The following is a 14,125-nucleotide window of genomic DNA, read 5'->3' on the forward strand; positions in this document are numbered from 1 at the left end:
CATGAATGTTCCTCTGTGTCCCCCTAGGAGTCTTGCCCCACATTTTGGGAACCACTGAACCCTACTCACTAATCAGCGGCTAGTGATGCCAAAACCCAGGGAAAGGGAGAACAAGTGCAGGGCCCCCAGCACTGGAGCCATGTGAAGGGGCTGCAGGAGAGGGGCAATGGCTGGTGGCACAGGGAGTTAAGGGCAAAGGGGGCACAGGAGGGGCAGGAGTTAGGGGTGAAGGAGGTACAAGGCTTGGGAGCACAGGAGCTAGCGGTAAAGGGGGAGTGGGGATCGCCCAGGGGCAATGGGGAAGTGCCAAAGTACAAGCTTTGCCCAGGGCACCATTTTCCCTAATGCTGGTCTGAGCAAACAATTGGAAATGACCCTTCAGTGAGACCAGAACCATCGTGTAGCAAAGCCCCTTTGTTAAGTGGTGGTGGCTGAGGGCTTAGGGAGATGGGATAGAAAACAACAGGCACTTGTCTGTGGAGGTTTGATTCTTGCCTGTTAAGCAAGGCTGGTGTGTGGTGTCTCCATGGCTGTACTTCCAGTGTCTGATTTTCCACAGGGAGCCAAGTCTAGACATACTCAGGGGCTCTGCGCCAGGGTTTCTCAAACTTCCTTTCACTACAACCCCTTTTTGCCAAAAAAAACCCCAAAAAACTTACTACCTGACCCTAGAAAGACACACCAAGCCCCTCTACACTGAGCACAGGCAGAGGAGACAAAGCCTGAGCCCTGCCCCAGTTAGGAGAGGGTAAAACCAGAGCTTGAGTGATTCATCCCTGGCTGTTGTGGATCAGACATTTGGTTTCAGCCCCAGGCACCAACAAGTCTAATGCCAGCCCTGGCGACCCCATTAAAACAGGGTTATGACCCACTTTGGGGACCTGACTCACAGTTTGAGAACCACTGCTCTATGCTGATGGGAGAGAGTTTTCCTGGGGGTGTAGTTAATCCACTTCCCAAGAGATGGCAGCTATGTCACTGGGAGAAGCTATATCGGTGGGTGTGCAAGCTGTGGTGTTTGCCACATTTAAGAAGTTTCATCAAACCCCATTTTTAAAACCACCTGTGGTCTGGGAATGGCAAAGGACCTCGATGAAGCAGGGTTTGTCCTTCAAAGTCCTGGACATCACGGTTCCATACTCTTAGCATCATGGGGTTATTGTTCAGTGTTAGAGTGCTTGACTGCAGTTTAAGTAGTCCTCAGTTCAAACCCCCGTGTTCCTTTATAACCCTCTTTCTTTTTTTTTAAAAAGTTAAACATTTTCATTTCCATTCTCCATTATGTTCAGGGGCTCCTCTATACAGGAGTGCTTGATATCAATGTAAACACTCAACATTTCGCTGTCCAAATGCATAAAAACCTAGCGAAGCTGTCCATCAGCTGAAATCAGTTCCAATCCTCTAAGTGTCTAGTTTATGTTTTCATCAGTTAAACAAAGGTATCATAGGAATGTACATTTGCAGATCCTCTTCTCCAGGAGCTATGTTGTGCAGAAGAACAAGAACCACATCCAGCTGCAGTTCAGGAATCTGATGACCAAAGAGCCACGAAGTGTTCTGAGGGCTGGAGAAAAATGCCTTCTAGTGAGCTATTGAACAAGCTCAACCTCTTTAGCTTATCAAAAGAAGATTGAAAGGTGACTTCATTGAAGTGTTGAAGGGCCTTAATGGAGACAAAAGATTGGGTATTAAAGGGCTTTTTAATTGAGCATAGAAAGGCATAACAAGACCCAGTAGCTGGAAGGTGAAAAGAGACAAATTCATATTAGAAATAAGACACAAATATTCAACAGCGAGGATGATTCACCACAGGAACAAGCTACCAAGGAAAGTGGTGGATTTGCCATCTCCTGATGTCATATAATGGAGACTAGATGCCTTTCTGGAATGGGTTTGCCCCAAAAGTAGCTCTGGTGTCATACAGGAGGCCTGTGATATGCAGGGGGTCAGATTAGATGCTCTAATGGTCTCTTCTGGCCATAAAGTCGACTAATTTCTGAAAAACTGAGTGTAGCATTGGGAGCAGCGTCTGATGTTTTCCTGTCTAGCCGGCTTGCTTCCTAGAACGAACGCTCCTTGAGTGGGGTGATCCACAGGGAGTAGCTCAAACCTCCAAAGTGCCTGGGCAGGGGCAGGACATTAGCACAGCAAGGGAGGGGTGTGGCAGTGACATCACAAAGGCTTTTTGCAGGACCTCAGACTATTGGTCAAAGGTGGTGGGGAGGTGGTGACCTCACAGAGAGATGCTGACATCAGGCAGGCAGGACAGGGGCGAAGGGCCAGGGAAACCTCAGAGACCCCTGTGGCTTTGCTTTAGCAAGTCTCCTTCTCCAGGTCTCTCTTTGAGGACTGAGGCACGTTTACACTTACCTGCTGGGTCGGACGCGGCAAGTTCGACTGCTCGGAGTTCGAACTATCGCGTCTGATCTAGACGCGATAGTTCGAACCCGGGCGCTAGTTTGAACTCCGGTACTCCACGCGGCAGGAGGAGTTGCGGAGTTGACCTTGGAGCCGCGGAGTTCGCTTCGCGGCGTCTGGACGGGTAAGTGAGTTGAACTAGGGTAGTTCGAATTCAGCTCGTTATTCACGTAGCTGAATTCGCGTACCTGGTTCGACCCCCGACCTTAGTGTAGACCAGGGCTGAGAGAGTATTCGGGTTCACGTACGTGAGCGTCAGGAGGAACCTCTTTCGAGTTTTCTCCTTCCCTTTTCCTGATTTTACTAGAAAACAGCCCTCCCTGTTTAGAAGGTAAGAGTCTCCTCGAGGTTTGAAACCTGTTCAGTCTGATCCATGTGGTGACTATTGAATTCTAGGCATGGAAAACACGAGCTTAAGGAGGCAGAATTTTATTTTGCACCTGGGATTTTGTCCCTTAGAATCACTGGGGACATTAGGTTTTGTCCTTTTTGTTTCCCCTTTTCCTCCATCCATCCCTTCCTCCTTTCTCTTTGTCTCTTGCTTCTTTTGTCTTTTCACCTGTTCCCCTCCCAACTCCAGGAGCGAGGTGTGTGTGTGTGTGTGTGTGTGTGTGTGTGTGTGTGTGTGTGTTGCGACGGAGTGGTCTGGAGCTCCCACTGTGGGAGGTCCACCCAAAAATGTGGGGCTGAAATAGTGCTCGGGCAGTGATCCCCACTGGTGACCTGGGCCATCCTTTGGGCTCTCTGGTGAGAACCCTCAGCTTCTCGTCCTCAGTCTCTACCCTGATTGGCTGAGCAGGGGGTTATTGACAGGGAGGAGACTCAGGTCCTTGTTGTTCTCTTTTAAGACCAAGGAAATAAGTCAGAACCAGTCATATGTTTGACAAATTTTGCTGCTTTCTGCATTAATGGTCTCTGAGCAGTTCATGATTCTCTCTAACATTGCAGTTCTCCTCAAATACTTGCTGAATAATTACTGTGAACTGTTGTTGGTCTGGAGCTCATCTGAGAGCACTTTATTCAGATCATTCAATGTCTGAAATTCAAGATGTGATGGTTAGTTTGAAAATCAGGGCTCTTGGGTCCTATTCCCAACTCTGCCACTGACTGGCCGTGTGACCTAAGACAAGTCAATTCTCCTTTCTCAGCCTTAGCTTCTTCCTCTTTCAAGGAGGGATAATAATGATCCGCTCCTACCTACCTCAACACACTCACTGTCTCTCCCCACACAGAAACAGTCTCCACACTGCAGTTGAAAAGCAGCTGGCAATCTAGTAGGATGCCCATGGAACATTACACCATGGGACCAGCTCATGCTGCTGTCTCTGTGCATCAGTGACCCTCACGGGGCCGGATCAAGTAAGGGACTGTTGACCCCTTACTAAAACTTAGTGGGGGTTTTGGTTGGCTAGTTCCCAGCAGCAATAGAAGGAGGAAGAGTCAATGGGAAATCAGGACCCTGAGACTGACAGTCCCCAGGGGCAAGCAGGAGAGGCCAAAGCTCCAAGTTAGCTGGACTGACAGGCCAGGCAGTGTAATGAGGGAGTCACCAGGCCAGGGGGTCCCATCCTCCGTGGGAGCTGGAACTGCCTGGGCCAGAGTGGGGCGGAGCTAAGGAGAGAGCAGGAGCCTGAGAAGAGCCGGGGAGCAGAGCTGCGCAGGTGTAGTGCCAGAAACTGCTCCCTGTAGGACTTTGCTACCTGTAGCAGTTACTGATACCTGAGGTTGTTCTTATTTGCTGACTTGTCCTAATTGGCTAAAACTTGACAGTGGTGGGGGATGGAACCATAAAGGCTTCGTCCTCCAAACGACCCTGCCTGGTGCCCATCTGTATCTATTACCTCTTAACACCGGATTGTAAAAAATAGAGTGAGGTCATTTAAACATCATTTATTTTGCAGCTTCATTTACTGTGCTTACAATGTAGCATCCTGACACCGATACTTCTGCCCACGTGCCCTGTGGGTTGGATTCATTTTAGTGGGATGCGGGACATGTGGAGGATAATTTAAACTCTTAATTTCCTTAGGGTTTCCCTTTAATATACTTCTCTGCTGGTGCAATTTCTGACCATTGCACGTCTATTGTATTTATTACAATAGCACAAGTAAGTCACACAAGTGACATAGTCTAGGGGCTTGGCTACACTTGCAAGTTAGAGCCCATTAAAGCAGCCCCGGGTGCCCTAACTCCTGAGGTGTCCACACTTGCAAGGCACATGGAGCACCTGGGCTCTGTAGGTGGAGCGCTCCTGGTAATCCACCTCCATGAGAAGTATAAAGCTCGCTGAGCCCTGCTGAAATACCCGGGCATCAGTGTGGATGACGTGTTGCACTACTGCACTGTGTTTGGCCTCAGGAAATGTCCTATAATCCCCTGAAGTCAAGTGCCCACTCTGGTCATTGTTTTGAAATCGGCTGCAGGCATGCGGATATCCCCTTTCGAAGCTCCGTTTCTGACAGCCGGCTGCTTATCTGCTCTGGGACAAAGCAACCATTAGTGTGGAGTGCTGCTGTTGTGAGTGTGTATGAGGGGAGGTGGGGGTCTGCTGCTGTCTGAACACACAAGACAGCATGCTGACACACTCTCAGCCCCCCCCAAACACACTGTCACTCCCCCCACGTACACACAACACACTTCCTGTCACACTCCACCCCGGCCCCCCATTTGAAAAGCACGTTGCAGCCACTTGCACACTGGGATAGTTACCACAGTGCACTGCTCTCTGTGGCATTGCCAGAGCTGCTAATGTGGCCACTCCAGTGCGCTTGCAGCTGTCAGTGTGAACACACGGCAGCGGTTTCCCTGCTGTGGTTTAACTCCCAGCGCTCTACCTCTGCAAGTGTAGCCAAGCCCTAAATTTCCCAAACCAACCGAACTCAGTAACTGCCCTCCACCACCACATGCAGGGAGTAGGGGCACCGTGGAGCACACGCCGCACTTACTGGCTCAGCCTTGTGCATGCTGGGGTGGCCACCTCCCCATTGATGAGAGCTGGTCCCACCGTCTCCGTGGAGCTCCAGTCTGCCCTGCTGCCATCCCTATCTGTGTTGTCTTCTCTAGCAGTTGACTGGAAGGTGAGCACTGGCCGCATGCCATGTAGCCGTGTTGTCTCGAAGGGCGAAAGCAGGAGGAATGATGCCTTCATAGCCCATCTTATATTCCATAACATAGTTAAGGAAAATATTTCTCAATGAATTCTCAGTAAAAGATCAGTAGCAGCCAGTGTCCGCATCAGTCTACGAGCATTGGTATTTTCTTGAAATTTGTCAGACCAACCTATCTAACACTTAACACACATTTGAAGTTCTTCTTTTCACACTGTTGCTCATTCTCAGGTTGTGCTTTGTCTCCAGACAGATCCATTCTCTTTCAGGACAGCCTTGCTCTTTCTGTCTGTGTCACTCACTGAGGTGTCGGAGTAAACACTCCCCTTCCTTCTATTCTCAGACAAACACTAGTATTAAGTGTTTGCTACTGATGGGTCTAGAAAGGATTTGTCAAGTGGAAGATGCTGTTTCTGGGGGATTGCTCCCAAGATCCAGTACTTTGGGTTCAAACGTCTCCCAGCTTCCTTGGGAAAATAACACCAGGGCTTTGTTGCAATATACAGGAAGGAAGGAGTTTTTCTACCCCAGATGGGACTTGAACCCACAATCTCTGGCTTAGGAAGCCAATGCCTTATCCATTAGGCCACTGGGGCCCTGAAGAGAGAGGTGGAAATTCCCTCTCAGGATTGCACATTCCTCACATTCATTCAGAAGCCAAATACCCCATTTAATGGCCTTACAGAAACGTCTGCATCCCCTGGCAGCGAGGCACCTGGGCAGGTCGCTGACAGAGCAGAGCACCACCTTTCTGCCAGCCATCGTTAGAGAAGAACCCCACCCTAGAGTCACCCCTCCCTCCTTCAGCACCTCCACGGCTGTGGCTCTGAGTGGCAGTAGGATGATTAGGGGGTGAATCCGGGGCTGGAAGGGGGGTAAGGTCGGCCTGTAAGGAGGAACCAGGTGGGGCAGACCCAGGGGGAGGCTGTGGGCTGCTGGTCGGTTGTTGGGATCCGAGCTCTAGATCAAAGCTGCACAGTGACCTGACACCCAGGGTTACAGGGCTGACATAGTGACCCCCTTACTGGCCTCGGTGACCCCCAAACCCTTGTTACTAAGGGCATTGAGGAGTCTCTGTCCCTTAATAACTTCTGGGAGCTCCCCAGCAGGCTGCGGGTGTCAGCCACCTCCTGCCTCACAGGTTAGACTCTTGGCACCGTGCCAGCCGCCCCCTCGCTTGCAGGCCCAGTGTAAGAAGCAGGAGGCCTGGTGCTGGCAGAAGAGGGTTTTGATTGATCCACCTCTGTGTTATGGGCACAGGACACTTCCACTCAGTAGCATAGCTGGGGGGGGGGAGCACGGGGAGCAGCTAAGGGCATCGGGTTCCTCCGGTGGGGGTGTGGAGCAGCCGTTCGTTTTCCTGTTCACACTCCTCTGCGGTGTGAAAATCGGGGAGGGGAGGCAGAAGCCCCACTTCCCTCCCGAACTGACGGCCAGTGGGGGAAGCCAGGACAACGGGGGGGGCGGGAGGTGGTGGCCAGACTCTCACCCCCAGGGTCCAGCTCAACTTCCTCCCCGCGCCACTGGCCCCCAGTCCCCTTCCACCACCAGGTCAACCCGGGCACTAGGGCAGGAACGGGGTGAAGCAGCAAGTCAAGCTGAGCAAGGCAGGCAAAAGCGAGTCTTGTCTTCATGGGCCACTCCCAATGACGCCCTTTTTGTGTGCAACTGCTGCAAAAACATCCCAGACAGAGAAGCACCAGGCCAAAATACTAGCATACAGCTGCTAAAGTAGCTCAGTTGGGAGCGCATTAGACTGAAGATCTAAAGGTCCCTGGTTCAATCCCAGGCTTTGGCAGGTGCTTTCATCCTCTTTGTGCAGGGGCAGCTTGTTTTCTAGAAGCCCAGTGGTGCCTGCACCCAAGATGAGCAGGGTTTCCCTGGGGTAAAGCAATTTTGGGGGCCCCTTCCATTAAAAAAAAGTGGCAATACTGTATTCTCACGGGGCCCCTGCAGTACAGAGCAAATTGCCCCACTTGCCTCCCCTCTGGGTGGCCCTGAAGGTGAGTCTCTGCTGTAGGAAAACATAGAATGGGCTTCTGCCCCTAGTTGGCCCACCTGACTTTTAACAAGGAGAGATGGGAGCTGTCTTTCCCAACATGGCAGGAAGAGAGCAAGGCAGGGTGACCCTCAGGAATGGTGCCAGAGGGCTGCTGGGCAGTGACAGGCAGGAATAGGGGATGAAAACTCCTCTGTGCAGCTGAGCAAGGGCAGTACCAGGGAAGGGGCATCTGTAAAAGTGGCCGTGTGGAAGATGGAAGGGATTTGGGGGCCCAGGAGGAGGTGCTTGATGTTCAGTGCCTTGGAGCAGCTGGACTTAGCCATGGTGAGTGTTCAGGAAATGCCCATTAATAACTCTAGGGTAGCTCAATAGGCAGAGGGTGATTGGAGGAAGGGCCTCCTGGCCAGGGAAGAATGATGGGGCTGGAGTCACATTCGTGGTGCGAGTACAGAAGGTGGTGGAGCTCCGACCAGGGAGGGCATTACTGGTGGGCTTTGTGCTCTGTGGCACTGGTTACTGCTATATTAGTGTGTATGGTCCCCAGTTAAGGCATGAGAGGGAAGATCAAAGGCTCCCTTCCTCTGGACTGCATGGTGTTCGTTGTTGTTGTTGGGGGGGGGGTTAATTGTGTCAGCCAGCCTGAGCACCGCTGGTCCTGTTTTCCCAACCGTCAGAGGAAACATTTTCACAATGAGCACTACCTGGCGCAGGTCGGCTTAGAGGAGCTCACTCCAGCCACAGAGGGGGTTCACCTTTCTGCGGGGACAGACCAGGACTCGCATTGACCGGATTTATGCTTAGCTTTTGTATCTTTAGCACGTTGCTTCTCAGATTCTTTCTTGGCCTGACTTGTTAGACTTTGACAATTAACAGGCCAGAGTTTGTGCACCTTCCTATTATCCTCACTAGGATCTGATTTCCAAATTTTGAGGAATGACTTTTTGCCTCTAATAGCCTCCAGTACTCGGCCGTTTACCTAGAGTGGCGTTCTGCTGGTCCTCCTATTGTCGATTCTGATTTAGGGCAAACGTTTCATCTGAGCCTCTAACTGCGGTGTTTTTCAACAGTCTGCATGCTGCTTGCAGGCACCTAACACTTGTGACAGCAGCTCCTTTTAATTCCCATCTAACCATCTGTACTTATGCCGATAGGTCGACTTTAGGTCTTTAACTTTGAGCGGTAGCTGAGAAGATGGTAAATCGGGCAGAAACCCGTTCGACAAACCTCTTCATTTCCTTGTTATTTCCTGACTTCTTCATTCATCCCCTTTTCCTTATTTCCTGGCTGAGGTGGTGGCCTGCCAGGGAGCTCCCCGGCACCTCTGGCTGCCTGGGCTGAAGGCAAGAGGCAGGCCTGGGGGTGGTGAGGGCCTCTTGTCCCGTAATGAGGCCGCACTGCTTCCTGGTCCCTTTTCCCACCCACACCAGCAGGTGGCTGCTGCGGGAGAACACGAGGGAGGCTCTCGGGATGCTAGGCAGCGCTGTGTGGCTGTCAGGGGAAAGACCCTTCTTCTCTAAAGAAGGCTGGCAGAAAGGTGGTGCTCAGCTCTGTAAGCGACCTCCCCAGTAGCCTCGCTGCCAGGGGATGCAGACATTTCTGTAAGGTGCAGAAAGAGGTTATTTGGCTTCCAAGTTAATATGAGAAATATGCATTTAGGAGATTGAATTTCCATTTTTCTACAGGGCCCCAGTGGCCTAATGGACAAGGCAATGTCTTTCTAAGTCAGAGATTGTGGGTTCAAGTCCCATCTGCGGTGAAAAACTGTCTCTATATTGCAAGGAAACCTTGGCCTTATTTTCACCAAGAAAGCTGGGAGATGTTTGAACGCAAAATATTGGATCTTGGGAAAAATGCCCCAGAAATGGGCATCTTGACAAATGCTTTCTAAACCCCGCAGTAGCAAACAATTAATGCTACTGTTTGTCTGAGACTAGAGGGAAGAGGAGTGTTTACTCCCACACCTCAGTGAGTGAAACAGACGGAAAGAGCAAGGCCATCCTGAAAGAGAATGGATCTGTCTGGAGACAAAGCAGCCCCTGAGAATGAGCAACAGTGTGAAAAGAAGAGGTTGAAATGTGTGTTACATGTTAGTTAGTGTTAGAGGGTTTATCCCTTCACCCTCCCATTACCGGGTCCTTCTTGCATACACACAGAGCAGCAATACGCAAAGTCCCAAGGTGCAAACAATTAGATGTTTATTGGATTGAACTTCCAGCAAGCAATGATTCCAGTTTCCTTCCTCGGTGTCCCCATCCCAGCCCTGACGCCACAGAGCCTTGCCTGTGTCCCTGTTCCCATTCTCCCCCTTAGCAAAACATAGGACATATGGTGACACATTTCCTGATTGGGCCAGGCATCAAGGTGGAAGGTGTTGATATTCCATTTGTCCCACTGCCCCGTGCGTAGTACAGGGCCCTGCACCTTCTCTCGTACGGGCTGCCACACCTGTTCCAATTAGCGTTCCAGACTTCCCACTATAGTGGGCCTGGGAAGGTTGGGTCCAGGTTGTCTAGTACAGGGGGGAGGGGCTTACTCCATTACTTCTCGGTTATTTCCATAGGCAACGTAACACAAGTATACTTAGCAATACACCAGCCACTGTAACAATCCACAGCAACACCGAGAGACCTGAGCACTGCAGCATGGTCCAACATCCCGGCCACCACCGAAACACCTCCTCTCCTCCTTCGACGGGGTCAAGCTCTTAACACGCCCAGTTGCAATACGCTGCCGCTGCAGGTTTTCGTGCTTTTGTCCATATCATAAGTCCATTGAATGTCCACAGAGAAATGGGTTATTGTCCAAACCAACTTAACCACGTGCTGTGGAATCAGGCCATATGCGCTGGTTCGATTATTCACAGCAGGAAGATTCACAGGTCTATCTGTGCGCCAAAGCCCAGAGAGCAGTGTGTAGTGTGGAATTTGGTTAGGGGCTGGGGTAATTGTGCCCCCAGTAATATGTACATTTCCAGCAAAACACCTCATACACAGTACACCCAATTGTCCACCCCTTGCCATGGACCATTGGGTGTGCTCCAACCATCAGGGAGGGGCACATTCAAACATCTTCTCTGGATTTACACCATTTTACACACTCCTCCATTGATTCCCAGCGAGCAAATCCCCTTCTCATTATTCCCATAGGGCTTGTGGGGCCCACCTCAGCTGCCGATTCACTTCCAGATACCACGGTAGCTATTACACAGGTGCTGGCCTCCTTGTCGAGCATTTTGAATGTCCACACACATCTTCCCCCAGGTCAGCCTTTTGAAGCCATCCCCACTCATGTCATGAGGTTTTTCTGTTCATTGAAACACAACAATGCTAACAACAAGACAAACACCACAGACAAACAATACAAAACATAGATTCATGGTATTATGGTTTAGTCTTTTGCTGGCACCAGCTTGCTCGTAGAGTGTCTGAAAAACAAAAGAAACAATTTCCACACACACACCCCCCCGTGGGGACAGATTAGTGCTTAATAATAATAATACCACTTCCTTTTACAAATTTCCTTGCTAATTGCAGGAAAAACAGAAGAATTCCCTCCAGGCTGTCCTTATTTTGTTCTATAGTCAGATAGTGAATTACTCCCCTCACTGGTCATTTATGAAATTCATGAAGTGGTGTGCCTCAGTTTCCCCTCTTGTACAACAGACCAAGTTTGCAATAGTTTCTCTGCTGTACCAAGCATTAAGTTTATCCTCAGGTAACAGCTGAGAGACAGCTTTAGATTTAGCTTTAGCACTGTACATACACACACACACTCCTTAGGGTTAACTGTCCCCCTTATTTTCAGACTTGACTTGTTTTTCATCTCCCTTTCCTGGAGGGCCACAATCTGAGTCTTCCAGTAGCTTGTTTGCTGACCAGATGTATTTATTATTTGCAGCTCCTTTTGCTGCCACTGATGGGCAGTTCTCTCCTTCCCCATCAGCTAGGTCATTTGCATTCACACCCGCTTTCGGGCTTGGCTTTTGGATCCAAAGCCATCAGCAGCTCAGAGACTGTCTTAAAAGGGACACAATCAACTTCCACCCGAGTTCTGATTACTTTCCACTTTCATCTTCTGCTTCAAAACACACAGATCTGAAAAAGAAACCTCAACCTATTGTGGCTCCCTTTGGAGCCCTAATAGGGTTTGAGCTAAGTACCATGTTTTGTTTGCATTTCTTTTACCCTTTCTCCAATATACACTGCACACGTTCTGGGAAAACGCACATTCCTTCCATAGTTTAACCTTCATGACATTATATTACAAACCATAAGTCTCAGTTTAGGTTTTTAAAACCTTACACAATTACACAAAACATTTTGTTTTGTCTAACAGCCCTTGCACTGCAATAATTTTTTTTTACACAACTGTACCCCGATTACACGTCCATCTTGTACAACCAGAGCCAGCCAGGGGCAGGCAAGTTAAGTGCCAATAGAAACCCCTGACATTCCTGTAGTGATTTTGATTACATTACCCAGGAGTCAAATCATTTTGATGAGATTATCTCTCCGCCTGCTGCCTGCAGCCGTCCCCTATAGACCATTTCTGTGGGCAAAGGGCCCATTTCCCCTCAGAATGGCTGTAAAGGCTTCTCGGGACAAAACATAGTGATGGTAGCAGCCACTTTACCTGACCCTCTTGTATAATTTAATTACTAAGCTTCCATCCAACGTGAGTGCACAGAGCTGCACATACAGTTACATTTATATAACTGGGTTTTATTATTAAACCAAAAACTGCCCTTCTTGTAACACCACAACTGTTGCCTTTTGCTATTTCCACAACTCACAAATGTTTACTTTCCTCCAAACTCTGTATTATTAATTTTTGCAAAGCCCTGGGCGGCTGCACTGCAGTGCTGGGGTGACTCTGCAGGGGGAGAAGCTGCTGTGGAGCAATGTAGAGCAGGTGCAGGAAGGAGCCGGGGTCACTGTTCACATTCTGAACTGCACAATTTTCCAAATTTGGGAATGTCCGAGAACAATTCTAAGGGGAAGGTGAATGCAGAGCAGTGACACTGGAGGTGCCCAGACCTCCAACGGGGGTGGTGTGGAAATTAATAATGGGAAGATCATTTGCAAAATTAGTCGTCACTGACAAGATTTGTCTCTTCTTATTTCCGGTTGCGGTGTTATTTAGCGGAATCAGGACATATTTTACTATGTTAATTAAACACATACTTTTATTTAACCAAGCCAAAAACTTAGTGTCACTTATTTTTTCTCTGTCCTAACAAGAACTAAATGAATGTTGTGACTTTCTGGAAAGTGCAGCGAGATTAAATGTGGGGAATTCAGTCTGTGTGTTTGTGAGCTGATGTTTTCCTCTCACAGGTCAGTGCCTGCATTGAAATACCAAGAGGGATCTAAGGGCTGGTGTACACCGGGCACAGGGGTGTTCGCAGAAGGGGCGGGGCCTCAGGTGGAAGGGGCGGGGCAGGGCATTAGTCTCCCCCAGCTGGCGGTTCACGCCCTGCCCATGGTGTTGCAATGAAAGAGGCTGCCCAGTCTGCACTTGTAGTGAGGTTCCCCCACTACGTGGCTGCAGGAGACAGGCAGGTGACTGCAGGGGAAGTGGCGACACAGGAGCTCTCAGCAGCAGGGTGAAGGACAATGCCGTGGAGCAGCAGCGACGCAGAGTGAACAGGGCAAACCGAGAGCCAGTTGAAGGAGTGGCAGCAGCAGAAGCTGAGAGTTTGCTTGATGCCTTCGCCCGCTGCTGTTTTCTGCTGGTCGCTGGGTGACAGTTCCTGCCTGTGGCAGCTGGGGGCTGCGGGGTCCCCTCGCTGCCTGTGGTGGCCAGGATCCGGGGGGGTCCCCTCGCTGCCCATGGCACCCAGGGTCCATGGGGTCCCCTCGCTGCCCGTGGCGGCCAGGAGCTGGGGGGTCCCCTCGCTGCCCGTGGCGGCCGGGGGCCATGGGGTCCCCTCACTTCCCGTGGCAGCCAGGGTCCATGGGGTCCCCTCGCTGCCCGTGGCGGCCGGGGGCCATGGGGTCCCCTCGCCGCCCATGGCGGCTAGGAGCTGTGGGGTCCCCTAGCTGCCTGTGGCGCCCAGGGTCCATGGGGTCCCCTCGCTGCCTGTGGCGGCCGGGGGCTGTGGGGTCCCCTCACTGCCTATGGCGCCCGGGGTCCATGGGGTCCCCTCGCTTCCCGTGGTGGCTGGGGGCCATGGGGTCCCCTCGCTGCCCATGGTGGCCATGGTCCGTGGGGTCCCGATGGCAGCTGGGGGCTCTGGCATCCACCTGCAGTGGCTGGGAGCTATGGGGCCATCTGCAATGGCATTTGGCTGAGGCTTCTCCTCACCCCCATGGTGACTGCACTCCAGGCTCTGCCTGCAGTGTCTGAGAGCTGGGGGCTCCCTCGCTTGCCTGTGTCAGCTGGGAGCTCCAAGGTCTTCGGTGCTGCAGGGTCTATTAGCAATGACGTGGGGCTGCAGGGTCCTCACGCCATCAATGCCTGCTGGGAAATCCTGGGTCCGCTCACAGCGGCTGGGAGCTCTGGGGTCTACTTGTAGGAGCTGGGAGCTGCAGGGTCCATATACAGTGGTGTGGGGCTGTGGGGGCTCCCCCGCCACCCATGGCTGCAGAGGTAGTAT

The 14,125-nt window shown here is 51.0% G+C and overlaps 1 non-coding gene across 1 annotated transcript; it reads right to left on the reverse strand.

Annotated features, from left to right (window-relative positions):
- Positions 1 to 6,048: 6,048 nt before the first annotated feature.
- TRNAR-CCU lies at positions 6,049 to 6,121 on the reverse strand. Its single transcript has one exon. It is a non-coding gene; the product is annotated as a tRNA-Arg (tRNA).
- Between the last annotated feature and the right edge of the window lie 8,004 nt (positions 6,122 to 14,125).

This window comes from Mauremys reevesii, unplaced genomic scaffold (genome assembly GCF_016161935.1).
Source record: "Mauremys reevesii isolate NIE-2019 unplaced genomic scaffold, ASM1616193v1 Contig4, whole genome shotgun sequence".
NCBI lineage: Eukaryota > Metazoa > Chordata > Testudines > Geoemydidae > Mauremys > Mauremys reevesii.